Source organism: Panthera leo, chromosome A3, assembly GCF_018350215.1.
Source record: "Panthera leo isolate Ple1 chromosome A3, P.leo_Ple1_pat1.1, whole genome shotgun sequence".
NCBI classification, from domain to species: domain Eukaryota; kingdom Metazoa; phylum Chordata; class Mammalia; order Carnivora; family Felidae; genus Panthera; species Panthera leo.
In genome coordinates this window covers 50,387,891-50,413,431 of record NC_056681.1, presented here as the reverse complement: position 1 = coordinate 50,413,431, position 25,541 = coordinate 50,387,891, and the positions used below count along the sequence as shown (strand labels likewise).

General features: G+C 38.2%; 1 non-coding gene across 1 annotated transcript; it reads left to right on the top strand.

The window, feature by feature from the left end:
• Window positions 1-8,132: 8,132 nt before the first annotated feature.
• On the top strand, window positions 8,133-8,344 carry LOC122216784. The gene has a single exon (XR_006201114.1). It is a non-coding gene; the product is annotated as a small nucleolar RNA U3 (small nucleolar RNA).
• Window positions 8,345-25,541: the final 17,197 nt, after the last annotated feature.

The following is a 25,541-nucleotide window of genomic DNA, read 5'->3' as shown; positions in this document are numbered from 1 at the left end:
TCACCGCTGCTGTTTAATATAGTGCTGGAAGTTCTAGCATCAGCAATCAGACAACAAAAGGAAATCAAAGGCATCCAAATTGGCAAAGATGAAGTCAAGCTTTCGCTTTTTGCAGATGACATGATATTATACATGGAAAATCCGATAGACTCCACCAAAAGTCTGCTAGAACTGATACATGAATTCAGCAAAGTTGCAGGATACAAAATCAATGTGCAGAAATCAGTTGCATTCTTATACACTAACAATGAAGCAACAGAAAGACAAATGAAGAAACTGATCCCATTCACAATTGCACCAAGAAGCATAAAATACCTAGGAATAAATCTAACCAAAGATGTAAAAGATCTGTATGATGAAAACTATAGAAAGCTTATGCAGGTAATTGAAGAAGATATAAAGAAATGGAAAGACATTCCCTGCTCATGGATTGGAAGAATAAATATTGTCAAAATGTCAATACTACCCAAAGCTATCTACACATTCAATGCAATCCCAATCAAAATTGCACCAGCATTCTTCTCGAAACTAGAACAAGCAATCCTAAAATTCATATGGAACCACAAAAGGCCCCGAATAGCCAAAGTCATTTTGAAGAAGAAGACCAAAGCAGGAGGCATCACAATCCCAGACTTTAGCCTCTACTACAAAGCTGTCATCATCAAGACAGCATGGTATTGGCACAAAAACAGACACATAGACCAATGGAATAGAATAGAAACCCCAGAACTAGACCCACAAACGTATGGCCAACTCATCTTTGACAAAGCAGGAAAGAACATCCAATGGAAAAAAGACAGTCTCTTTAACAAATGGTGCTGGGAGAATTGGACAGCAACATGCGGAAGGTTGAAACTAGACCACTTTCTCACACCATTCACAAAAATAAACTCAAAATGGATAAAGGACCTGAATGTGAGACAGGAAGCCATCAAAACCTTAGAGGAGAAAGCAGGAAAAGACCTCTCTGACCTCAGCCGTAGCAATCTCTTACTCGGCACATCCCCAAAGGCAAGGGAATTAAAAGCAAAAGTGAATTACTGGGACCTTATGAAGATAAAAAGCTTCTGCACAGCAAAGGAAACAACCAACAAAAGTAAAAGGCAACCAACGGAATGGGAAAAGATATTTGCAAATGACACATCGGACAAAGGGCTAGTATCCAAAATCTATAAAGAGCTCATCAAACTCCACACCCGAAAAACAAATAACCCAGTGAAGAAATGGGCAGACAACATGAATAGACACTTCTCTAAAGAAGACACCCGGATGGCCAACAGGCACATGAAAAGATGTTCAACGTCGCTCCTTATCAGGGAAATACAAATCAAAACCACACTCAGATACCACCTCACGCCAGTCAGAGTGGCCAAAATGAAGAAATCAGGAGACTATAGATGCTGGAGAGGATGTGGAGAAACAGGAACCCTCTTGCACTGTTGGTGGGAATGCAAATTGGTGCAGCCGCTCTGGAAAGCAGTGTGGAGGTTCCTCAGAAAATTAAAAATAGACCTACCCTATGACCCAGCAATAGCACTGCTAGGAATTTATCCAAGGGATACAGGAGTACTGATGCATAGGGGCACTTGTACCCCAATGTTTATAGCAGCACTCTCAACAATAGCCAAATTATGGAAAGAGCCGAAATGTCCATCAACTGATGAATGGATAAAGAAATTGTGGTTTATATACACAATGTAATACTACGTGGCAATGAGAAAAAATGAAATATGGCCTTTTGTAGCAACGTGGATGGAACTGGAGAGTGTGATGCTAAGTGAAATAAGCCATACAGAGAAAGACAGATACCATATGGTTTCACTCTTATGTGGATCCTGAGAAACTTAACAGAAACCCATGGGGGAGGGGAAGGAAAAAAAAAAAAAAAGAGGTTAGAGTGGGAGAAAGCCAAAGCATAACAGACTGTTAAAAACTAAGAGCAAACTGAGGGTTGATGGGGGGTGGGAGGGAGGGCAGGGTGGGTGATGGGTATTGAGGAGGGCACCTTTTGGGATGAGCACTGGGTGTTGTATGGAAACCAATTTGACAGTAAATTTCATATATTAAAAAAAAAAAGATGACTATTTAAATAACACAGTGAAAAAATATATATATATTTTACTTGAAAATATTGGAAACTGTTCACAGATATACTGCAAATATAAAAATAATACCTCTATGTTCTTCAAGCTTCACCTGTTGTTAGTGTTTTACCCCATTTACTGTTTTGTGTGTGTGTGTTCTCTCTTTCTCCTTCAGGCACACAGACTCCTTAATTGTCAAATGGGTAAAGTCAGCTTTATTATATATGCTTACACACATAACAGACACTCTTTCCCTAATTATATCTACTAAAAATTACAGATCTTTTAAAAAAAATAACATTTATTTATTATTGAGAGACAGGGAGACATAGAGCATGAGACACAGAGGGGTAGAGAGACGGGGAGACACAGAATCTGAAGCAGGCTCCAGGCTCTGAGCTGTCAGCACAGAGCCCGACGAGGGGCTTGAACTCACGGACTGTGAGATCATGACCTGAGCCAAAATCAGGCGCCTAACCAACTGAGCCACCCAGGTGCCCCCAGAATTACAGATTTTTTAAAAGGGATGACACCAGCACACGTATTAATTTGCTAGTTTTGCCTGGTTCAAAGGGTTATTTGATGAAGGGCTGTGGGTACGATACAATCTTCCCCAATACGGTCTTTACACAGTAACATCCATAAAAAAAACTGTGTTGGGGTGCCTGGGTGGCTCAGTCGGTTAAAGCGTCAACTTCAGCTCAGGTCATGATCTCACAGTCCGCGGGTTCGAGCCCCACGTCAGGCTCTGTGCTGATGGCTCAGAGCCTGGAGCCTGCTTTGGATTCTGTGTCTCCATCTCTTTCTGCCCCTCCCCCGCTTGTGCTCTGTCTTCTCTCTCTGTCTCTCAAAAATAAATATTAAAAAAAATTTTTTAACTTGGGTCTTTGTAACTAGAAGGTTAGAGCAATCAGCTACCTAAGTTTGACCTGAGTCAAGTTTGTTCCTGGTTGATCATTGCATACTTGTTTTTAAGCATTTTATAAAGTTTAAGAAACATTTAAAAGGTGGGGGGAAAAGTGATGTTCAATTAGATGGTGTGAACAAAGAAAACTTAGGACATTTTAATAAGGCACTAAGTATTCTTGAGGAGTAAGAGGGAGGGAAACCTGCAGAATCTATTCATTTCTGAAGCTAATTCATCGCAAAGGCTTTTTTGTTCTTGGGAGCGCCATAAAACTTCAGAGTTGGTAAAGATACTGGAGGTCATGTGGTTAACTTACCATAAGATAGAAAGTCTGTACCTAGCATCCCTCATAGGTGGACCTTCTGCCTTTGCAAGATATTATTGGGAGGAAATCACTGGGGGTGATTTCTTGTTGTATTTTACAGAAGCTCTAATATTTGAGAAATAAAGTTCCTTTTTACACCAAAATTTCCTAAGTAAATTTCCAAAGCACCTCATCTGTCCCCCCTTCGTTAGCCTATATCACATTTTATGAGGGTCATAAATACAAGTCTTACTTGCAAGACAGGGCTGAGAAATCCTTGAGGAGCAAATTCTATTGCAGTCTCCTCCCTTAATCATCTTTCACCCATGATTAGTAGTTAATAAATATTTTGGAGTACTTGATTCTGCCAGATCTTCCTGTCATATCTCGACAGTGGCCTAGCAAGTGGTTTTCTTTCCATCCTTCCAACCTTCTTCAGCCCATTTTCTCACATTGCTACTAACTTCTTTCTAAAAACCAGAAGTGTCCATGTTTCTCTTCTGCTCTGTCTGACAAGAAAATTTAAAAGTCTTTCCGGTGTCCCCACACAATACGGGTAGATCAGCTGTTGTTCGTGGGTCTGGAAGCAGAGGAAGCCATTAGTTTCGTGTTTCAAATGGGACTAACTTGGTTACCTCTCTGCCTTTCCTGGTGCTTGAGCAGGTCTCTAAGCCTTCGTGTTTCCATAGGTAAAATGGTTACCTAGGTTGGTTATTAGAATTAATGGCATCATCTACAAAAACATTCTGTAGACTGGTTGAGGCAAACACTAAAACGTTAGTTAACCCAGGTGCTAGTGAGATACAGTTTTTATTAAGTTTTTGCATTAAAAGTTTTTTAACATTGATTTCTTTTGGGAAAATGATCTACATTCAGTTCTTTGGTTAAAAGTTAGACACTGAGTTTCAAGGTTTGCTACTTTAACAAACTTTATATTATAAATTCAGTAGATATTGACAAATCTCCTGAAATAGACTCTACAATATTAGATATTTATAGTCAAAGGTAAGGAACTGCATTCAAATTGCCACACACTTGAAAAAGCGAATTAAAGTTTTATTACTGCTGAAACCTATGCTAAAAAATAAGGTATAAAACTGGTGTGTACTTGTGTTAGACCCAAACACTTCAAATAGTTTCCCAAATCATGGCAAGTAACTTTGATTTACCATCTATTTCTTTTACTAATGTCAATAATACTAATTCTGCAGTTTGTTTGTTGTGGTCCTCTGAAGTCCATTGTGTTTTATTTATGATTGTGCGTTTATAATTATGCAAATATGAATTGCACATAGATTAATTTTATCTGAGCATAATTGTTATGTATGATAAAATAGTCATCCTTTAGTGACCACTCTATATTCCTATGTAAGGAGTAATTAATTTAAAATCAGTACCTGGAGGGTATCTGTGTGCAGGAATGGACTGGGGAAAAGTAGAGAGATCCTTTGGAATTCCTATACAACTTTCTATCTGTGTGCCATACTTACTTAAGCTTTGCACAGCCTTGTAAATTACAGTAAGGAAAGGCTAATTTTCTCATCACTTAACTGCTGCCAGGCTGGAGCAGAACATTCTAGCAGATAAATAGCTGTGGCAAGACCACACACATTGTTGATAGTTTAAATTCATGTAGTACAGGCCTTACACAGGTGCCATGTGCAGAACAGATAAGTGGTGGGGAGAGCTGAGCCATTAATTTTTCCATTGAGACGTTGGCAAGGGTGAGGGGTGAGAGGCTATAGGGAAAAGCAAGAGGAGTCTCAGTGGCAGAAAGAACATAGCAATATTGATAAATTGAGAGAGACTAAAAGAAGAGACCAAAAGGAACTAACAATTAGTACTACACGCTTAGGTAAACAGCCCTTATCCAGCCAACAAAGCTAACACAGCTGCCTTTTCTTAGCAGATTGCTGAAAAGTAATAAGACTTTCCCCGTCTTTCAAGCAACTCCAACCCATGCCTTTCCACGGGGAGTTTTTCATGAACAGTTAAAAGAAGCAGCAGATGTCCAAGTTTTTCATGTGTTTTAATAATTCATATCCTTTTGAATTGTGTCCCATCAAAGAAATTACTGTGTGGTAGCAGTTTCAGTTCTGGTGCGTAACACTGCCTCATACTTAGTAAGCTCTCAAGAAATGTTTGGGAAATTAAGAATATGGATGAAGGAATGACAGTACCTGCTGGATCGCAGATGAGGCAAAGTGAGTCAGTCAGTTTGGCCAAAGGGTTGTAATTACTGTCAGAACTTACATTTAAGGAAGGAGAAAAGGTACTAATACAGTGAAAGGTTGTTGATAATAATTTAAAATGATACATAATAATTATAACAAGAGAATATAGATCTTTGACCTTGCCATGTACTTTAGCAAGGTCAAAGGTTAGGTTAGAATCAATATATCTTTTATCTTGGAATCTTGGATTTTGGAGAGCTTAAAGTCATCAAGCCATCTGCCTTAGGAACCAGCCACTTGGGTAGGTTTAACTTTGGAGCTAACCCTTGTCATCCTAAAGCATCTCTTTCCACGGATGACTTCTTCTTCAACATCCTGTTCCCTTGGACTTCCATGAATAACCTCATTTTGCTTCATTTTTTTCTTGCCTCTTTGACCATTATACCTCAGTCTCCGTGGTTTTCTCTTCTTTCCTGCCACCTAAATAAGGCTTTTCCCTAGAGCTCTGTCCTTTGCCCCACCTGATTCCCACTAAATGGCCTCTTTTCTTGGAATCCCTTGTACCCCCATGTGTTTCTCTAGTACCAAACTCTCCCAAGCTCCAGACCTATGCCCGGCTGCCTATGTGACATGTTAATTTGGATGACTTCAAGCATCTAAAAAAGTTCTCAGACTAAATCTAGTTGTTGTTTTTTTTTTTATCTCTCATCAATGCTAAATTTTCTTCTTGTATTTTTCTTTTAGCTAAAGGTACTATCTTTTTTTAATGTGATCACTCAATCCAGAAAATTGAGAGTCTTCTCCACTCTCCTCCTCAGTTTATCTTGAAATCCTCTGATTCAGTTCCTTTTACAACTCTTGCTTTGGACTCACACCTTCATCTTTATGACCACTGGCTAGTTCAGGCCCATGTATTTTGCCTGGATCATTGAGATAATTTCCTAACTGCTTGTCCTGCCCCCCTCCCAACTTCTTCCCTTATATTCCATTATCTCTGACAGTCTGCCTTTGCAAAAATGCAAACAGGGTGCTTTGCGTTATTTACCAGCAAAATTCCACCTTCAGGATAAACTTTAAAGTTCTTAGCATGGCATCAAATTATTTCAGTAGGCCCCTGACGACCTCTCTCATTTCCTATCCTACTTTTCTTTGCCTTCCATTCTATGTTCTGCTACAATTGTTTGTTGTCAGATGTAGTGGCTATTTCGTTTATGTGCTGCCACTCATGGTATTTTCTCTGTCTGAACTTCCTTCTCTTTTTAACCTAATATATTTATATTCATCCATCTTTGAGTAGCTTCGTTTTTGAAGTTAATTCTCTACACAATGAAACCACTATTACTTTGATGTTAGTATTATACTTGGTGCATATTAATATTAAGTATGTTACTATGTCTCTGGTTTCATGTTTCCAAATGTGAGCACTGGGAGATTAAAAAGCAGGTCTCATTTATATTTTCATCTGCGCAGTTAGCACACAGACATGACATAAATGTTTCTTGAATGGGTACCGAAATGAATATGCTCACTGTTTTGATCTTAGTGGCTATGATTTCTCCACTTAAAATTTCTTCTTAGCTTTCTGGACTATTGCCATAGCATATTCTCTACAAGATGTTCCATGTCTTCATGACCATTGTTACGTTCCAAGGGAAATTCATGATCTTCTGGGTTGGGTTAACCCTTTTCAGGTATCTGTTTTCTTGTGTTATAAAAAGAATCTATGTAATTGAACTTGTTGCCAGTAGATGTACATTAAAATACAGAGTTCACAAGAGTACATGACATTCTCATTAGACACAAAGAATATTTTTGAGTCATGCTATGGTATTTGAAAAGCAATTAACATATTACACATTATTCCTGTGAGACACAAACTGTTTCTTTCCCATTTTAATTTGCCTGCTTAAAGACAGAAAAAGATAGATGCGTTTACACTCAAGGTATATGCCTTTCCCTTGTGGCCAATGAGCTAATTTCCTTTTCATATTTGCAGAATATTGATACAATTATTCTTTCATCAGACATGAAATTTGAGTGTATAACCAGTTTGTGGAAACCAAATTACTAGGGTAATTTATTAGGTTGATAACAGCAATTAAGTCATAAATGTTTCTGAGAAATATAAATTGGCTTTCTGTTTTAAATGGATAATTTAACATTCCAAACCACAGACCTGTAGTGTAACTAATTTCTGGGATAAGAAGTTTGTTTCTCCTATTATTAAACTAAAAAAAAAAAAATTCAACCTTTGATAATCCAGTAACGAATTACGAAGTTGCTGAATTCTTGGGTTCGTGTTATATCTTCATTCTTTTCCCTTGTTGCTAATTTTTTTTATTTTATTTAAAAATTTTGTTAAAAATATTTATTTTTGAGAGAGAATGAGAGAGAGATAGAGCACGAGCAGGGGAGGCGCAGAGACGGAGACACAGAATCTGGAGCAGGCTCCGGGCTCTGAGTTGTCAGCACAGAGCCCGACGCGGGGCTCAAACTCACAAACTGTGAGATCACGACCTGAGCTGAAGTCGGATGTCTAACCGACTGAGCCACCCAGGCACCCCTAATCTTTTTTATATTTAAGGACATCACATTGGAGGGAATTTTAGATAGAACTGGGACGTGTTGGTAGGACCATGGATTTTTCAATGATTGGAAATGTGAAGACTGTACTTTCAGGGATTGTTTCTAAAGTTTGTCACTAGAGAAATTTCTCTAAGTGTGGAGTCCCTGAAAGCATGAGGAGGAGAAATAGTGTCCCTTCCTGACTGTAAAACCGACTCTGGGTGTGGTTTCCACAGCTGCCCTTGTCATTGATAATTGTTCCCTCCTCCTTTGGGGGACTAAGAGGAAAGTGGCCCGTTGTCTGAGTAGTTTCTCTAAAAAAGAAGGCCACATGTGTGGCTTGTTAATTGTCCATCGGAATGCTGTGTGGGTGAAGTTAAGTGAGCAAGGAGACAGCACTTGGAGTGTAAACAGATTTGTCAGCCATGGCAAGGACTTTGACTTTTCTTGGAGTGAAAGGAAAATCATTGGAGGATTTTCAGAAGAGGAGGTCTATCAGAACTAATCTGATTTCTATGCTACCAATCAACTGGAAAGGCAAAGGCAGAGGCAAGAGGTTACTTAAGAGACTGGTGTAGTAACCTAGAGGGGAAATTAGGCTGTTTGTTAGCAGTGGAGATGGTGACAAGTGGTCAGATGTTTGGGACGTATTTGCAGATAGAACCAGGGCCCGCTTCACGACTTCCGGGATGTAACACTAGTGCTGTCTCACAATGGTTTTTGCTTAGAAAAGTTTGTGCTTATTTGCATACTGTGCTGTTGCAATCCTGAAATTCTTTTCTTCCCAGTTTTACTGAGATATAATTGGCATATATCATTGGGAAATATAAGTTTTACAACATGATGATTTGATACATGTATATGTTTTGAGATGACTACCACAATAAGATTGGCTAACACCTCTGTCACCTCATATAATTATCTATCTTTTGTGCCTAAGTGTTGCATTTATTAATCATCTTTTCTTTTCAATTCTAACAGGCCGTATGATATTTATCCTTTCATAAACAAGCCAGTCATGTTCTTTTTTGTGGCATTTTAGTTGGTCTTGCCCCTGTTGGGAAAGATAAAAAGTGATCTCTTTCTATGAGTTTAATAGAACACAAGAGACATGTGGAATGATTCAAAGAAAAGTGCATAAAGCTGATATACATTTGAGAATATGAAAATCATATTTTTTCATAACTTTTTGAACCAGGGAGCAGAAATTTTGTCTAAGATTATGAGCTGATCAAGGCACAGATTTGGCACTATCATATTCAATGGAGGACTAATGGCTTCTCTCTCCTTGTACAACTGCCATCAATGCTTCTGTATAATTACTGTGAACTTAAGTGTTTTTATGTCAACATTATCTGTTGCAACAGCACAGTATGCAAATAAGCACAAACTTTTCTCAGCAAAAACCATTGTGAGACAGCACTAGTGTTACACCCAGGAAGCCGTGAAGCGGGCCCTGGTTCATAACTCATTATGAACAAAGATGTCAGATGACAATGTTCATGTTAAAAACACTGCCATCACCACAAAGATTTACTGATTGTAATGAAATGAAAGAAAAAAATGTATATATTGTAGCTTAGATAACTGTTAGTAAATGGGATACAGATAATGTTGACATAAAAACACTTAAGTTCACAGTAATTATACAGAAGCATCGATGGCAGCTGTACAAGGAGAGAGAAGCCATTAGTCCTCCATTGAATATGATAGTGCCAAATCTGTGCCTTGATCAGCTCATAATCTTAGACAAAATTTCTGCTCCCGTGAAATAAAGTAAGATGTCCTTTAAATATATTACCGTAGATAACAGGCTTTGTGAACTCCATGAGTAGATGTCTGTTCTAAAAAGAACTTTAGATACACATATGAATATCCAGTTGGCAACAAGATCAAATGCAATCAGCCACCACCCAATGCAAATTCATGTCAACTAGCAAACAGATATATATGTACAGATATATAATGTATTAGTGTATGGTAATATAAAATAAATTTATTATTATATTTTATAATGTAAAGTCAAATTATGAAATACACTATGCTGTAGTCAGATGCATCTTAGCATATATAGATTAATTTTTTTGTGTGTTTTTTTTTTAATGGTATGATGTTAGGCTCAAGTGGAAATGGTTAAGAAAGCTCTCCAATGAAAACTCATCATGATATGCAAAGATGCGTGTTTATTAAAAAGCCTCAACCCATGCTTACAAAGTAAAAAAGTAACTTCGAAACATGTGAGAAAAACAATGCCTTCACAAATCATAGGAATATACTTCTTGATTTAGAAAATAAACAGGAAAATTAAAGCAATGGACAGTGGATAATCTATGGCTAAAAATATCAACTCTTATGGGAAAATGACTTATATCAGATATAATATACATATCCTAATTTCAGCTTTTGAATAAAAATTTAATACCAAACTAACTGCCTTCATATTTTACATTTTTAATAGGATATAATTTGTTTGCAATGAATATATCTAATTTTAAAAAGCAGCCATTTTATGGGCTCTTTACTATTCTGAAGTTTTAAGTTTAAAAATGTTTCATCTCAAATGGTTTTAAGCAGCATGCCATGGTTGGCATTTTAAAAATTGCCATTGCATCGAATAGTCTAGAACTGATACATGAGATTTTCTTATTACATTCGTACACAAAATTTGGTGTCACCTGGATTTATTATCATTTTTAACAATGTTTTTCACATTGCAGTCCTGAAAAAGATTTTCCAGTGAACTAATATTTAAAAACATTTCACAATGTCACTGTTAGGATAAAATATCAAAAAACACAATATTCCCATTTGAAAACAAGCACAGAAGTATATTTTAAGTATATAGACCTTTGCTTAATTTATAGCAGAAAAGTAGAATTATAATAAATTCTGATTTTGCAAAACTGAAAACACTGAATCTTAAAATAATGGAGTTTTACACACCTCTTTACCTTTTCTACATTTTAACATACTTCCACGTTAGATGAAAAATTAAGCATTAAAATAAACGCAAGTATGTACATAATTGTAAACATTTTTTCCCCATTCATCTAAAGATTTTGTATATGTTGGCCATACACATCCTGTGTATCCCATCATATTGGGCTGGTGCTCCTGGCAGCTGTATGTTTCTTTCATAGTTATACATTTGTTTCCCTGACTCTGAATATGTGCGGGAATTTCTCTCACAAATTAAGTTTTAGTCCACAGCAAACATGACAGCATGACTTTGCCCACCAAGCCCCTTTAGGAACAGATCCTGTTGTAAAATAACTTTTGTTCAAGTATTACCTGAGAAAGCAGGGAATAAAGGATGTAAGAAGGGTCCAGATAATAAAGGCTCAGTGCTGGCTACAGAGGGAAAATTTTCTGGATACCCTGATGGCACAGCCTCTCCTCAGCCCCAGGAGCTAGGATACAGAGTTCTTCTCATGGGGACTCTGTCCCACATCAGCCCCAAACCAGAGTGTTGTCTCCTAAGTCACTGTGCTGAGGGAAGGAAGCTCTTTCTCACTGACCCTGCTATTGACCTCCTGAGCTCTGGGCAGCTCAGAAATGGTGGAATTGTGTGCCTCCTGCTGGCTAATGAGGGCAGCACAGGACCCTTGGGGTTCACCTGCAGGTGGACTTGCTCCCCTCCTGGCCAAAGTGCTAAGTTACTAAAAATCTCAGTGCCCCAGCCTCTGGAAGACACTGGTGTTGCTCTGCTTCATTCATGCCCACTCTCCTGCCTGGGACATGCCCTTGAAGTAATGGCTTGGAGAAGAAAAAAGACATCAGGGTTTTAAGTCATCTCAAAAACATCATCCCTATGCCATGCCACAGTGACAGAATCAAGTGTCAAGTCCCTACAAAAGATCCACCCATTTCAACCATTAAATTCTCCACTAGATGTTCAGACGGTTAGAGAGGGCTTCAGCTCTTTCAGGAAAAGATCCTCCTTGATAAACTGCTATGTGGCCTTGATTAAAATCACAGATAACTAAGGCAGAAATGAAGGATTTTTTTTTTTGCTCATGCTCATATGGAAATTGTAGTGCAGGGACATGTACTTTCAAGCAGTGGAATACAGCTGGTATGCCTCTGAGCTCATCAGGGAGGGAATTGAATTGTGTTTTCTCTCACCTAACAAGTCTTATCAGAAGTTAATGAGATAGGGAAGAACATGATGCTTATGACCACTCTATCCAATTACATTTTTATGTGCAAGAAAGTAGTCTGTAATCATACCAGTTGAGAAATATCTAACAACAAAATTATGGTATATTAACATATCATTATGGTATCTTTATATTTAAATATGATATCCCTTGAATACCCAGACTTCTTTCTTTTTTATTTCCTTTCAAACATTTTATTTAAATTCAAGTCAGTTACCAGATAGTGTAGTATTGGCTTTAGGAGAATTTTGTGATTCATCACTTACATATAACACCCAGTGCTCATCCTAACAAGTGCCCTCCTTAATGTACATCACCCATTTAGGCCACCCCCCCCACCTCCCTCCAGGAGCCCTCAGTATGTTCTCTGTATTTAAGAGTCCTTTATTGTTGGCCTCCTCAGTTTTCATCTTATTTTTCCTTCCTTTCTCCTATGTTCATCTGTTTTGTTTCTTAAATTCCACATATCAGTGAAATCATGATATTTATTTTTCTCTGACTTATTCACTTAGCATAATACACTCTAGTTCCATCCACGTTGTTGCAAATGGAAATATTTCATTCTTTGTAATCACCAATATTCCATTATATATATGTGTGTGTGTGTGTGTGTATATATATATACATGTATATACCAAATCTTCTTTATCCATTCATCAATGGACTTTGGACTCTATCCATGGTTTTGATTTGTACTTCCATGATGATGAGTGATGTTGAACATTTTTTCACGTGTCTGTTAGGCATTTTTATGTCTTTCTTGGAGGAATGTCTGTTCATATCTTCTCCCCGTGTCTTAACAGGATTAGTTGTTTTTTGGGTGTTAAGTTTGATAAGTTCTTTATGGATTTTGAATACCAGTTCTTTATCTGGTACATCATTTTAAAATATCTTCTCCAATTCCATCAGTTGCCTTCTAGTTTTGTTGATTGTTTCCTTCACTCTGCAGAAACTTCTTATATTGATGAAGTCCCAGTAGTCTACATTTGTTTATGTTTCTCTTGCCTTTGGAGATGTGTCTAGTAAGAAGCTGTTCTGGCTGAGGTCAAAGAGGTTGCAGCCTATATTTTACTCTGGGTTTTGATGGTGTCTTGTCTCATATTTATGTCTTTCATCTATTTGAATTTATTTTTGTGTATGGTGTTAAGAAAGTGGTCCAGGTTTCATTCTTCTGCACGTTGCTGTCCAGTTTTCCCAACACCATTTGTTGAAGAGACTGACTTTTTTCCATTGAGTATTCTTTCCTGCTTTGTTGAAGATTAGTTGACTATATAGTTGTGGGTCCATTTTGTGGTTGTGGGTTTTCTATTCTGTCCCTTCGATCTATTTATCTGTTTTTGTGCCAGTACCATACTGTCTTCACAGATATGTAATACAGTTTGAAGTCTGGAATTGTGATGCTTCCCACTTTCCTTGTGTTTTTCAACATACTTTGGCTATTCATGGTGTTTTCTAGTTCCATACAATTTTAGAATTTTTTATCTGAGCTCTGTGAAAAATGCTGGTATTATTAAATGTGTAGATTGCTTTGGGTAGTATAGACATTTTAACAATGTTTGTTCTTTGAATCAATGAGCAGAAAATGTTTTTCCATTAATTTGTGTCTTCATCAATTTCTTTTGTAAGTATTCTATAGTTTTCAGAGTACAGATCTTTACCTCGCTGGTTAGGTTTATTCCTAGGTATCTCATGAATTTTGGTGCAATTGTAAATGAGATTGATTCCTTGATTTCTCTGCTGCTTCATTTCTGGTGTGTAGAAATATTACAGGTTTCTGTACATTGATTTTATATCCTGCAACTTTCCTGAATTCATGTATCAATTATAGCAATTTTTTTGGTGGAGTCTTTTCCACATACAGTATCATGTCGTCTGCAGAGAATGAAAGTTTGACTTCTTGTGAATTTGGATTTTTTTTTCTCTTTTTGTTTTCTGGGTGCTAAGGCTAGAACTTCATGTGCTATTTTGAACAACAGTGGTGAGAATAGGCATACTGTTGTTCCTGACCTTAGGGGAAAACTGTTTTTACCCACTAAGGATGATATTAACTCATCCTTCCTACAGGATGCTGGCTTCCTTCCTATATGGCCTTAATGATGGTGAGGCATGTTCCTTCTATCCTTACTTTCTTGAGAGTTTTTATCACAACAAAAGATGCTGTATTTTGTCAGATGCCTATTCTTCGTCTATTCAGAGGATCATATGGTTCTTATCCTTTCTTTTATTAATGACATGTATCCCATTGGTTGGATTGTGGATTTTGAGCCAGCCCCACAGCCCAGGAATAAATACCACTGAATCATGTTGAATACTTCTTTTAACATACTGTTGAATCTGCTTTGCTAGCTTTTGTTGAAAATTTTTGCATTCATGTTCATCAGAGATATTGGTCTGTAATTCTCCTTTTTAGTGAGATCTTTGTCTGCTTTTGGAAACAAGGTTATGCTGGCCTTGCAGAATGAGTTTAACAGTTTTCCTTCCGTTTTAATTTTTTAGAACAGTTTCAAAAGAAGTATTAATTCTTCTTTAAATGTTTTGTAAATCAGGAGACTATAGATGCTGGTGAGGATGTGGAGAAACGGGAACCCTCTTGCACTGCTGGTGGGAATGCAAACTGGTACAGCCACTCTGGAAAACGTTGTGGAGATTCCTCAAAAAACTAAAAATAGAACTACCCTATGACCCAGCAATAGCACTGCTAGGAATTTACCCAAGGGATACAGGAGTACTGATGCAGAGGGGCATTTGTATCCCACTGTTTATAGCAGCACTTTCAACAATAGCCAAACTATGGAAAGAGCCTACATGTCCATCAACTGATGAATGGATAAAGAAGATGTGGATTATATACACAATGGAATACTACTTGGCAATGAGAAAGAATGAAACTTGGCCATTTGCAGCAATGTGGATGGAACTGGAGGGTATTATGCTAAGTGAAATAAGCCAGGCAGAGCAAGATAGATACCATCTATCTTTGGGATGAGCACTGATGGAAACCAGTTTCACAATAACTTATATTTAAAAAATTAAAAATAATAAAAAATAAATAAATGCCAAAAAATTTTTTATAGAATTGTGCTCAGATTCCATCCAGCCCTGGAATTTTGTTTGTTGGGAAATTTGAGACTACTGATTCAATTTCTTTACTGGTTATGTATCTGTTCATATTTTCTATTTCTTCCTGTTTCAGTTTTGGTAGTTTACAAGTTTCTTGAAATTCATCCATTTCTTGCAGATTATCCACTTTTTTGGCATATAGTTGCTCATAATATTCTCTTGTAATTGTATTTCTGCAGTGTTGGTTGTGATCTCTCTTTTTTCCATTCATGATTTTATTTATTTGGTTCCTTTACCCTCTCTTTTTTTTGATAGCTTTGGCTCGGTGTTTATCAATTTTGTTAATTCTTTCAAAGAACCAGCTCCTAGTTTCATTAATCATTTCTACTTTTTTAAATTTTATATCATTTATTTCTACTCTAATCTTTATTATTTCCCTTTTTCTGCAGGCATTGACCTTTATTTGCTCTTCTTTTTCCAACTCTTTGATGTGTGAGATTTGGTTGTGTACATGAGACTTTCCTTCTTTCTGGAGGAATGCCTGGATTGTTATATACTTCCCTCTTATTACCGCCTGGCCACATAGTAAAGGTTTTGGACTGTCATGTTTTCATTTTCATTGGCTTCCATGTATTTTTTAAATTGATTCTTTTATTTATTACTCTTTAATTTCCTGTCAGATGTTCTTTAATATCCATGTATTGGTGGTGTTTCCCATTTTTTTTTCCTTTGGTTGACTTCAGGTTTCATAGCATTGTGGTCTGAATATAAGAGGGCTGATTTGTGACCTAGTATAATCTACTCTGGAGAATGTGGCGTGTGCATTCAAAAAGAGTGTGTGTTTTGCTGCTTTAGGGTGAAATGCTCTGAATATATCTGTTAAGTCCGTGTGGTCTAGTGTGTCATTCAAAGCCATGGTTTCTTTGTTGATCTTCTGCTAAGATGATCTATCTTTTGATGTAAGTGGGGTGTTAAAGTCCTTTACTATTATTGTATTATTATCATTATGTTTCTTTAAGTTTGTTATTAATTGGTTTCTATAATTGGCTGTACCTAGCTGGGGGCATAAATATTAACAATTGTTAGATCTTCTTCTTTGATAGACTTCTTTATTATGACATAAGACTTTCTACACTTGATCTTAGCCAAAAGGCCGAGAAGCGATTAGGACTTTCTTCATCACTTATTACAATCTTTCATTTAAAATCTAGTTTGTCTGATATATGTATTGCTACTCCAGCTTTCCTCTGATGTCCATTAGCATGACAACTGGCCCTCCACCCCTTCACCTTCTATCTCAATGTGTCTTTGGGTCTAAAACGAGTCTTTTATAGGCACCATTTCAATGTTCTTGATTTTTTTAATCCATTCTGATATGCTTTGTCTTTTGACTGGAGCATTTAGCCCATTTACATTCAAATAATTATTGATAGATATGAATTCAGTGCCATTGTATTACCTGTAATGTTGCTGTTCCTGTAGAATGTCTCTGTTCCTTTCTAGTCTTCGTTGCCTTTGGCCTCTCTTTCCCACTCAAAATGTCCCCTTTAACAATTCTTGCAGAGCTGGTTTGGTGCTCAATAACTCCTTTAGTTTTTACTTGTCTTGGAAACTCTTTCTCTCTCCTATTCTGAATGACAGCCTTGCTTGATAAAGTATTCTTGGCTGCATATTTTCCCCATTTAGCACATTAAGTATATCATACCGCACCCTTATGGCCTGCCAAGTTTCTATAGACAGGTCTGCTGTTAACCTTATAGATCTACCCTTATAGGTTAAGGACGTTTTTTCTTTAGCTTCTTTCAGAATTCTCTTTTTCTTTGCATTTTGCAAGTTTCACTATGATATATTTTTGTGTGGACCTGTTTTATTGATATTGAGGGGAGTTCACTGTGTGCCTCTTGGGCTTGAATGGCTGCTCCCTTCCCCAGATTGGGGAAGGCCTCAGCTATAATTTGTTCAAATAAACTTGCTGTCCCTTTTCCCCATTCTTCTGACACTCCTATGATAAGGGTATTATTACACTTTATAGAATTGCTTATTTCTCTTAGTCTATATTTGTGACCCAATAGTTTTCTTTCCCTCTCCTTCTCAACTTCATTATTTTCCAAAATTTTATCCTCTATAGCACCTATTTTATCCTCTGCTTCTTCCATCTTCATTATAATTACAATGAGTCAATTTTGCATCTCAGTTATAGCATGTTTTATTTCAGCCTGACTACTTTTTAGGTGTTTTATTTCTGCAGCACAGGTTTCTCTGAAGTCTTCTATGGTTTTTTTTTTTCAAGTCCATCAGGCATTCTTATGTCTGCTCTTCTAAATTATTCTTCAGATATTTTACTTCTATCTGTTTTGAGCAAAATCCTGGGTGTGGTTTCTTCTTGATCTTGAGGGGAGAATTCCTCTGTCTTGTCATTTTGTCTAGGTTTCAGTCTTTGTCGTGTTGTGAAAGCTTGTTATGTTTTCTATTCTTGGTGTAACACTATATTAAGAAGGGATTATACACTGTCAAGGGCCTGGCACTTCGGGACGTGTTTATGGTATATGCTGTGTGCACTCTGCTGTTGTGATTTGGCTGCTCTTTCCTCCAGCTCAGTCTTCTGCAGAGTTCCTCCTTGCTTGCAGTGGGAAGTGTTTGGAACTTTGACTAGATGTGCTTTGATTTGTTCTTTTTAAATAAGCCTGATTTGGAGCTCCTTGGTGGCTCAGTCAGTTAAGTGTTCAACTTCAGCTCAGGTCATGATCTCCTGGTTCTTAGGTTTGAGCCCTGGGTCAGCCCTGTGCTGATATTTCAGAGCCTGGAGACTCTTTTGGATTCTGTGTTGTGTATCTCTCTCTTTCTCTCTCTCTCTCTCTCTGCCCCTCCCCCCGTCTCTCTCTCTCGCTCTCACTCACTTGCTCAAAAGTAAACATTAAGCCCAATTTAAAATAGATAATAAGCCCGATTTAAAAAAATAAAAGCCTCATCCAAAAAGAAAAAAAAAAAGAAAAAAGGTAAAGGAACAAAAATAGAAAAACAAACACACAAACAAAAAACTATAAGCCTAATTCCAAAGGATAAGAAAGCCAAAAAGGAGAAGAAGAAAAAAAAAGGAAGAAAGAAAGAAAGAAAGAAAGAAAAAGTAGCCTTTCCAAAAAAAAAAATGAGATATAGGAAATTAAAATAAAACTAATAAAAAAACAAAAGAACTGCAATTTTTTTTTCAAGAAAAAAAAAATGCCTGGTCCTATTTCCACCAGAACCAAAACACTGAAATTGAGGCTTTGGAGCATTATTTTTTTGTTGTTTTTTGTTTGTTTTTTAATGTTTACTTTGTTTTGAGGGAGTGAGGGAGATAGAGCATGAGCAGTTAGGGGCAGAGAGAATGGAAGACACCAAATCCAAATCAGGCTCCAGGCTCTGAGTTGTCAGCACAGAGCCCAACATGGGGCTCAAACTTATGAGCCATGAGATCATGACCTGAGCTGAAGTTGGACGCTCAACCAACTGAGCCACCCAGTCACCACAAGGCTTTAGAGCAGTCTATGATCAGTAGATTAAGTGCATGAGGAAGGCCTTGTATAGCTGTGTTGGTCCTCTGGGGGAGAGGCCTGCTGCCCATCATACCTGCTCTTGTAAAGATGACCCTGTCAGAGGGCGGGGTTTGGTGTAAGCAGCTCCAGCCTCAACTGGAGGTGCTGTGCTACTCACTGAAGGCTTACCATGCTGGTGGGTGGGAGAAGATGGCATTACCCTGCTCTATTTTTCCTGGGTAGGGGACCTGATGCCTGCCACTGTTTAGGTAGCCCTCACAGATAAACGATCTTCCCTTCTCTGTCCCAGGCTTCTCTCAGATCCCTGCCCTTAACCCTTCTGTGCCCAGACCATGGACATGCCAGTGCCGTAGCTCTTCTGTGTTTATCTCTGGTGTGTGACTGGGATTCAAAATTCCAAATTTGAAAGGACGGGCAAGGTGTAAACCTGCTTCCCCCTTTCCAGAGGAGAGCTTTGCAGTGTTGCACTGGCACTTTTCTGTCCAAGAAAAGCAGTCCTTGGGCTGCAAACGTGTCTAAAGTTTATGTTGAAGCACAGCAAAAAGCTGTAACCACTTTATTTTCCCTCTGCATGTGTCTCTGTCCCCTGCTATTCAATACCCTCTCAAAGGTGCCGGCCATGTCTTTTGTCCTTGAAGAGCCAATATACCCTCCTGTAAATGCACTGAGGGAAGGGGACCTTTCTATCCCAGTGCAACCCAGGAGATTGAGTACCACTGCCTACCAAGGCCTACTCTAGTAAATGATGCAGACTTCCAAAAACTCAGAACTTCAGCTACACTGTTTGCAAAAACTTGCAATATTCACTTCTTCACAATTCCCTGATCAATGGTTTGGGGGGGGGGTGTTTTTCTTGTGTGAACCCAATACACTGTTCTCTCCCCCTCTTTCTTTCTCCTCCCTGTGCAAAGGGCTCCCACCCATCTGTGGCACTGAAGCTTTACTCTCCCCCAAATGTCCACTCCACACCTTGTACCTGCCATGTTCTCTCCCTCAAATTATGCATATTGTTCTCTTAACCTTTAGATCAATTTCCAGGTATTCAAAAGAGATATAGTGTTGATCTGTGTTCGAGGGATGAGACTAGCCCAGGTTCCACCTACTTCACTGCCATCTTAACTTCTCCCCAGACTTCTATCATTTAAGGTTGGCTGCTGTAACAATGTGCATAAAAATAATATTTTTCAACATTGCACAAATTTATTCTTACTTTACATAGAAACTAAACACAGGTCCCAGGCATGAGTCCTTTCCACTCCTGCTGTATGTCCTTTGTCATTTACCCATGTTAGAAAGGCCTGTGCATCTGTGTCTGCCTCAGTTTGCTCAGATGAATCTAGTGTTGATGGAGTCTGAGAACATATCCCCCTACACATGCATTTATGCAGTCCACATTCAACCCTTTGTATATTTGCAAAACTGAGGCCAAGGAATAGGCTGAGACTGGCTTAGGGCACAGTATGTGAGCAGAGTCCAGAAGAAAAATGAGGAATATGGCTTTCTAGGCCAAAGCTCAACACTGTCTATCCAGTTTGCTTTGGAAAGAGAGCCTTTAGGATCCTGGTGAGCCCTACCTAACTCCTCCCAATTTAGATCATTCTCCTCTCCACATTAAACTGAGCACACAGACATGCATACACAGAAACGGATTCATCACTGGAGATAATGGAATGGTGGTTAAGGAAGGGCTTATAGCCTGTAAGTGTTAGGGAAAAAGGAGGAAAGACTTGGAGACAGATCTGACATGGAGCAGGGACATTTATTCTCCTGGCAACATGTACAAAATTCCATAGCATGAAGGGGATTCTTAAAGTTCCCATAATCTCGCAGGGGAACAGGCCATCTCCATAGTAGTCTCTGGAGAAGAGTCTGAGGTCCTATCGCCCACCATTCTCAGCTCTTAGGACTAGGATGAGCACACACGCTAGGCCACAGTAAAATGGGGACCATAGTTTGAAAGGACTCAGTTTCCTTGTCCATAAACTGAGTGTCTTCTCTTTTATCACTGGTGTTCAGGAGACACTCTGCGTTGAGGATACCCAAATAAAGTTTCCTCTGTGGGGATTAAGTGCTAGTGCTGGCCACCAAAGGGGAGGCAGCCTCCTGAATGTGTTTGTGCTCAGATTTGTTACAGCAGCTGGAGGGAAGAATCATACAGAGGTCATTCTGACCTTTCCCCTGCCTCAGAAACATCAGGCACCTATTATTATGAGTGACCATCTCCACAGACTGAGCTGGTCAGAATGAGCAAAGGGGGACTCGACAATCTTTCAGTTTATTCAGCCACTATGCCCTGAGCACCCACCCAGTGCCAAGTACCTTGGTTCACCTAAGTGTGGTGCTGTAATTGAACAAGTGTTCTCGGCCTGTCAAGAACTCGTAGTCCAAGGGTGAAAGTTACAAAAGCAAAAACATGACAAAAAAAAAAATAGCAATTAAGACAAAAACAAAGCAGGGTGCAGTGAGGGAGGTCTGGCGAGCCACTGTGTAGGAGGGTTTGAAAGGCCTCACTTGAGATTCTTACTGGAACCAGAATAGGAAGAGGGAGCCAGCCCTGCACACATCTGGGAGCAGTGAGTCAAGGACAAGTCACGTGGGTGAGAGGCTCACTGAGAGAAGTGAATTTGACCAAAGGAGGTAAGGAAGGCAGTCAGTTTGGCTGGAGGGGACCTGGGAAATGAGAAAGGAGATGGGGATGGATAGTTGGGTCTCATCCTTGGGTCTGATAGACTTTTAACAATCAATTCCTCCCTGCAACAGTCTACAAAACTCAGCACCTCCAAACCATGAATATTGAATAGCTCATAAACTGGAAACTAGTAATCCTGGCAAAACAAGGCTGGGCGCTCTATTTCTAGGTCTCAATGAAGTTGGAGCAGTGGTCTCAACTGAGGCTCAACTGAATATTTCCTCTCAAGCTCATTCATGTGACTATTGTCAGGATTCAGTTTGCTCTCAGAGCATGACTTCCATTCTGCCTGTTAGCATGTGGTTTCTCTCTCTTCTGTCCTATATGTGCCTGTCCATGGAATCAATGTTAACATCAGTGCTTTTTCCCATTACAAGGCAATGAAAAATGAGGGAAACGGGGAGGGGGGGACATTGGCATGGAGAGAGAGAGAAAGAGAGAGGGATGGAGAGGGAGAAGGAAGGGGAGAGGGACATGGGAAGAAGGAGAGGGAGAGAAAAGGAGAGGGAGAGGAAGAAAGAGAAGTGGAGGGAGAGTTAGGGAAAGGGGAGGGGAGAGAGAGGTAGAGAAAGGGGAAGGGAGAGAGAGAAATCAATGAAGAGAGAGAAACAGGGACATAATAGCTTTGATGTTTTTTAAACGTAGACATGATATCTCATCACTTTGTGCTCTATTGATAAGAAGCCAGTTACTAACTGCTTCATGCTTACCCAGGGATGTGTATACTTGTGGAGAAGAAAACTGCAAGTCATAGTGGAGAGGATATGGTGATACACTCACACAATTCGTCTAGAGGAAAGCACTAAAATGTGACTTAGAATTAATGAGTGCCATTGAGATTAAAGACTAGAATATGCTTACTTGGTCTCCTCAAGGTGAATATAAATCTACACTGAAGATGAGTGAAAATGTACAAGGCAAAAATAAGTATGGTAATATGGAAAAAGCAGATCATACCCCTGTAGTCAAATAAAAGGCAACTCCCCATGAAATTTACATTTGTAAGATAATTTTTCTGAAATAATTAAAAGGAGAGCTATGCCCCTTGGTTTTTCAATTCTTTTAGGTTAAGTGTCTTAAAAGTTATTTATTTATTTATTTTTAATTTTTTTATTTAAATTCCCGTTAGCTAACACACAGTCTAATATTCATTTCAAGTGTACAATATTGTGATTACATACTTTCATACAACACGGGGTCTCCTCACAATAATTATGTTAAACACGTGATGTGGATTCAGGACTGCACTTAAAAGTTCTTTGAAAAAAATTGCAACATGTCTTTCATGGATTAAGCAACACTTGGTCATTTACAACCATCAAGTATCAAAGCTTCAAGTGCTATTGGAAAATATAGAGTAGTTCCAATGTTAATGTTTCAAGGAACCTCTATACTGTTTTCCAGCATGGTTGCACCAGTTTGCATTCCCACCAAGAGTGCAAAAGTGTTCACCTTTGTCTGCATCCTCATCGTCATCTGTTGTGGCCTGAGTTCTTAATTTTAGCCATTCTGACAGGAGTGAGGTGGTATCTCATTGTGGTTTTCATTTGTTTTTTTTTTCTGTGAGTGATGTTGAGCATCTTCTAATGTGTCTGGTAGCCTTCTGGATGTCTTCTTTGGAAAAGTGTCTATTCATGTCTTCTGCCCATTCCTTCACTGGATTATTTGCTTTGTGAGTGTTGAGTTTGGTAATTCTTTAGAGATTTTGGATACTAACCCTTTATCTGATGTCATGTGCAAATATTTTCTCCCACTGCGTTGGTTGACTTTTAGTTTTGTTGATTGTTGCCTTCACTGTGCAGCAGCTTTTTGTCTTGATGAGATCTCAATAGTTCATTTTAGCTTTTATTTCCCTTGTCTCTGGAGACATGTAAAGTAACAAGTTGTGGAAGCCCAGGTCAAAGAGGTTGCTGTCTGTTTTTACTGTAGAATTTCCTGTCTTGAAACCTACTTGTAGGTTTCTGTCTCACATTTAGGTCTCTCATCCATTTTGAATTTATTTTTGTGTGTGGTGTTAGAAATTGGTCCAGTTTCATTCTTCATGTTGCATGTTGCTCTCCAGTTCTCCTAGCATCATTTGCTAAAGAGACCGTCTTTTTTCCATTGGATACTGTCCTGCTTGACAAAGTTTAATTTTCTATATATTTGTGGGTCCATTTCTGAATTCTCTATTTTATTCCCTTTATCTATGTTTCTGTTTTTGTGTACTACCATACTGTGTTGATTATTATAGCTTTGTAATACAGCTTAAAGTCTGGGATTGTGGAGCCTCCAGCTTTGGTTTTCTTTCTTTCTTTCTTTCTTTTATGTTTGTAAAATTGTCTCCCAGTCAAAAACTTTGTTGATTCTTTTTTAAAGTGTTTCTCAGAGGACTTAATTTTAATAAAGTCCAATTTATTATTCTTTCATGGACATTTATTTTGGTGTCATATCTTTAAAAATGTTTTTATAACCTAGAGTTAAAACATTTGTCATGGCTTTTATTTATTTTGTTTGGAGGTTTTATCGTTGTAGTTTTTCTTAATATGAAATTTATTGTCACATTGGTTTCCTTTTTCAACATTTCTTTGGCTATTTCGATTCTTTTGCGTTTCCATGCAAATTTTATGATTGCTTGCTCTAGCTCTGTGAAGAATGCTGGTGTTATTTTGATGGGATTGCATTTAATGTGAGGATGGCTTTGGGTAGTATCTACATTTTAACAATATTTGTTCTTCCAACCCATGGACATGGAATAATTTTTCCATTTCCATTATTCCATGGAATAATTCTTCCATTTCCTTCATAAGCTTTCTATAGTTTTCAGTGTACGGGTATTTTACCTTTTTGGCTAGGTTTATTCCTAGGCATGTTATGGTTTTTGGTGAAATTGTAAATGTGATTAATTTTTTCATATCTCTTTCTGCTGCTTCATTATTGGTGTAAAGAAATGGAGCTAATTTCTGTACCTTGATTTTATATCGTGTAGCATTGGTGAATTCACATATCAGTTCTTGCAGGTTTTTGGTAGAGTCTTTTGGATTTTCCTATAGAGTATCATGTCATCTGTGAAGAGTGAATGACCTCTTCCTTGCCAGTTTGCATGACTTTTCTTTCTTAATTTTGTCTGATTGCTGAGGCTAGGGATCCCAGTACTATGTTGAACAACAGTGGTGAGAGTGGACAGCCCTGTCATGTTCCTGACCTTAGGGGGAAAACTCTCAGCTTTCCCCCATCAAGGATATTAGCTGAGGTCTTTCATATAAGGCCTCTGTGATGTGGATGTAAGTTCCTTCTATCCCTACTTTCTTAAGGGTTTTTATGAAGAAAGTATGCTGTATTTTGTCAAATGTTCTTTTCTGCATCTATTGATGCAATCGTATGGTTCTTATCCTTTCTTTTATTCATGTGGTGTATCACATTAATTGGTTTGTGGATATTGAACCAAACCTGCAGCCCAGGAATAAATATTACTTGATTATGGTGAATAATTCTTTCAATGTATTGTTGATTTCCGTTTGCTAGTATCTTTTTTTTGTTGTTTGTTTTTTTTAGTTTTTAATTTTTTATTTTTTAATATATGAAATTTACTGTCAAATTGGTTTCATACAACACCCAGTGCTCATCCCAAAAGGTGCCCTCCTCAATACCCATCACCCACCCTGCCCTCCCTCCCACCCCCCATCAACCCTCAGTTTGTTCTCAGTTTTTAACAGTCTCTTATGCTTTGGCTCTCTCCCACTCTAACCTCTTTTTTTTTTTTCCCCTTCCCCTCCCCCATGGGTTTCTGTTACGTTTCTCAGCCGTAGCATTTGCTAGTATCTTGTTGAGAATTTTTGCATACATGTTCATCAGGGATTTTGGTCTATAATTCTCTATTTTAGAGGGGTCTTTGTCTGGTTTTGGAATCAAGGTAATGCTGGCTTCATAGAATGAGTTTGTAAGTTTACCTTCCATTTCTATTTTTTTTAACGGTTTCAAAATAATTGGTATTAATTCTTCTTTAAAATTTTGGTATAATTCCCCTGGGAAGTCATCTGGTCCTGAACTCTTGTTTGTTGGGAGATTTTTGAAAACTGATTC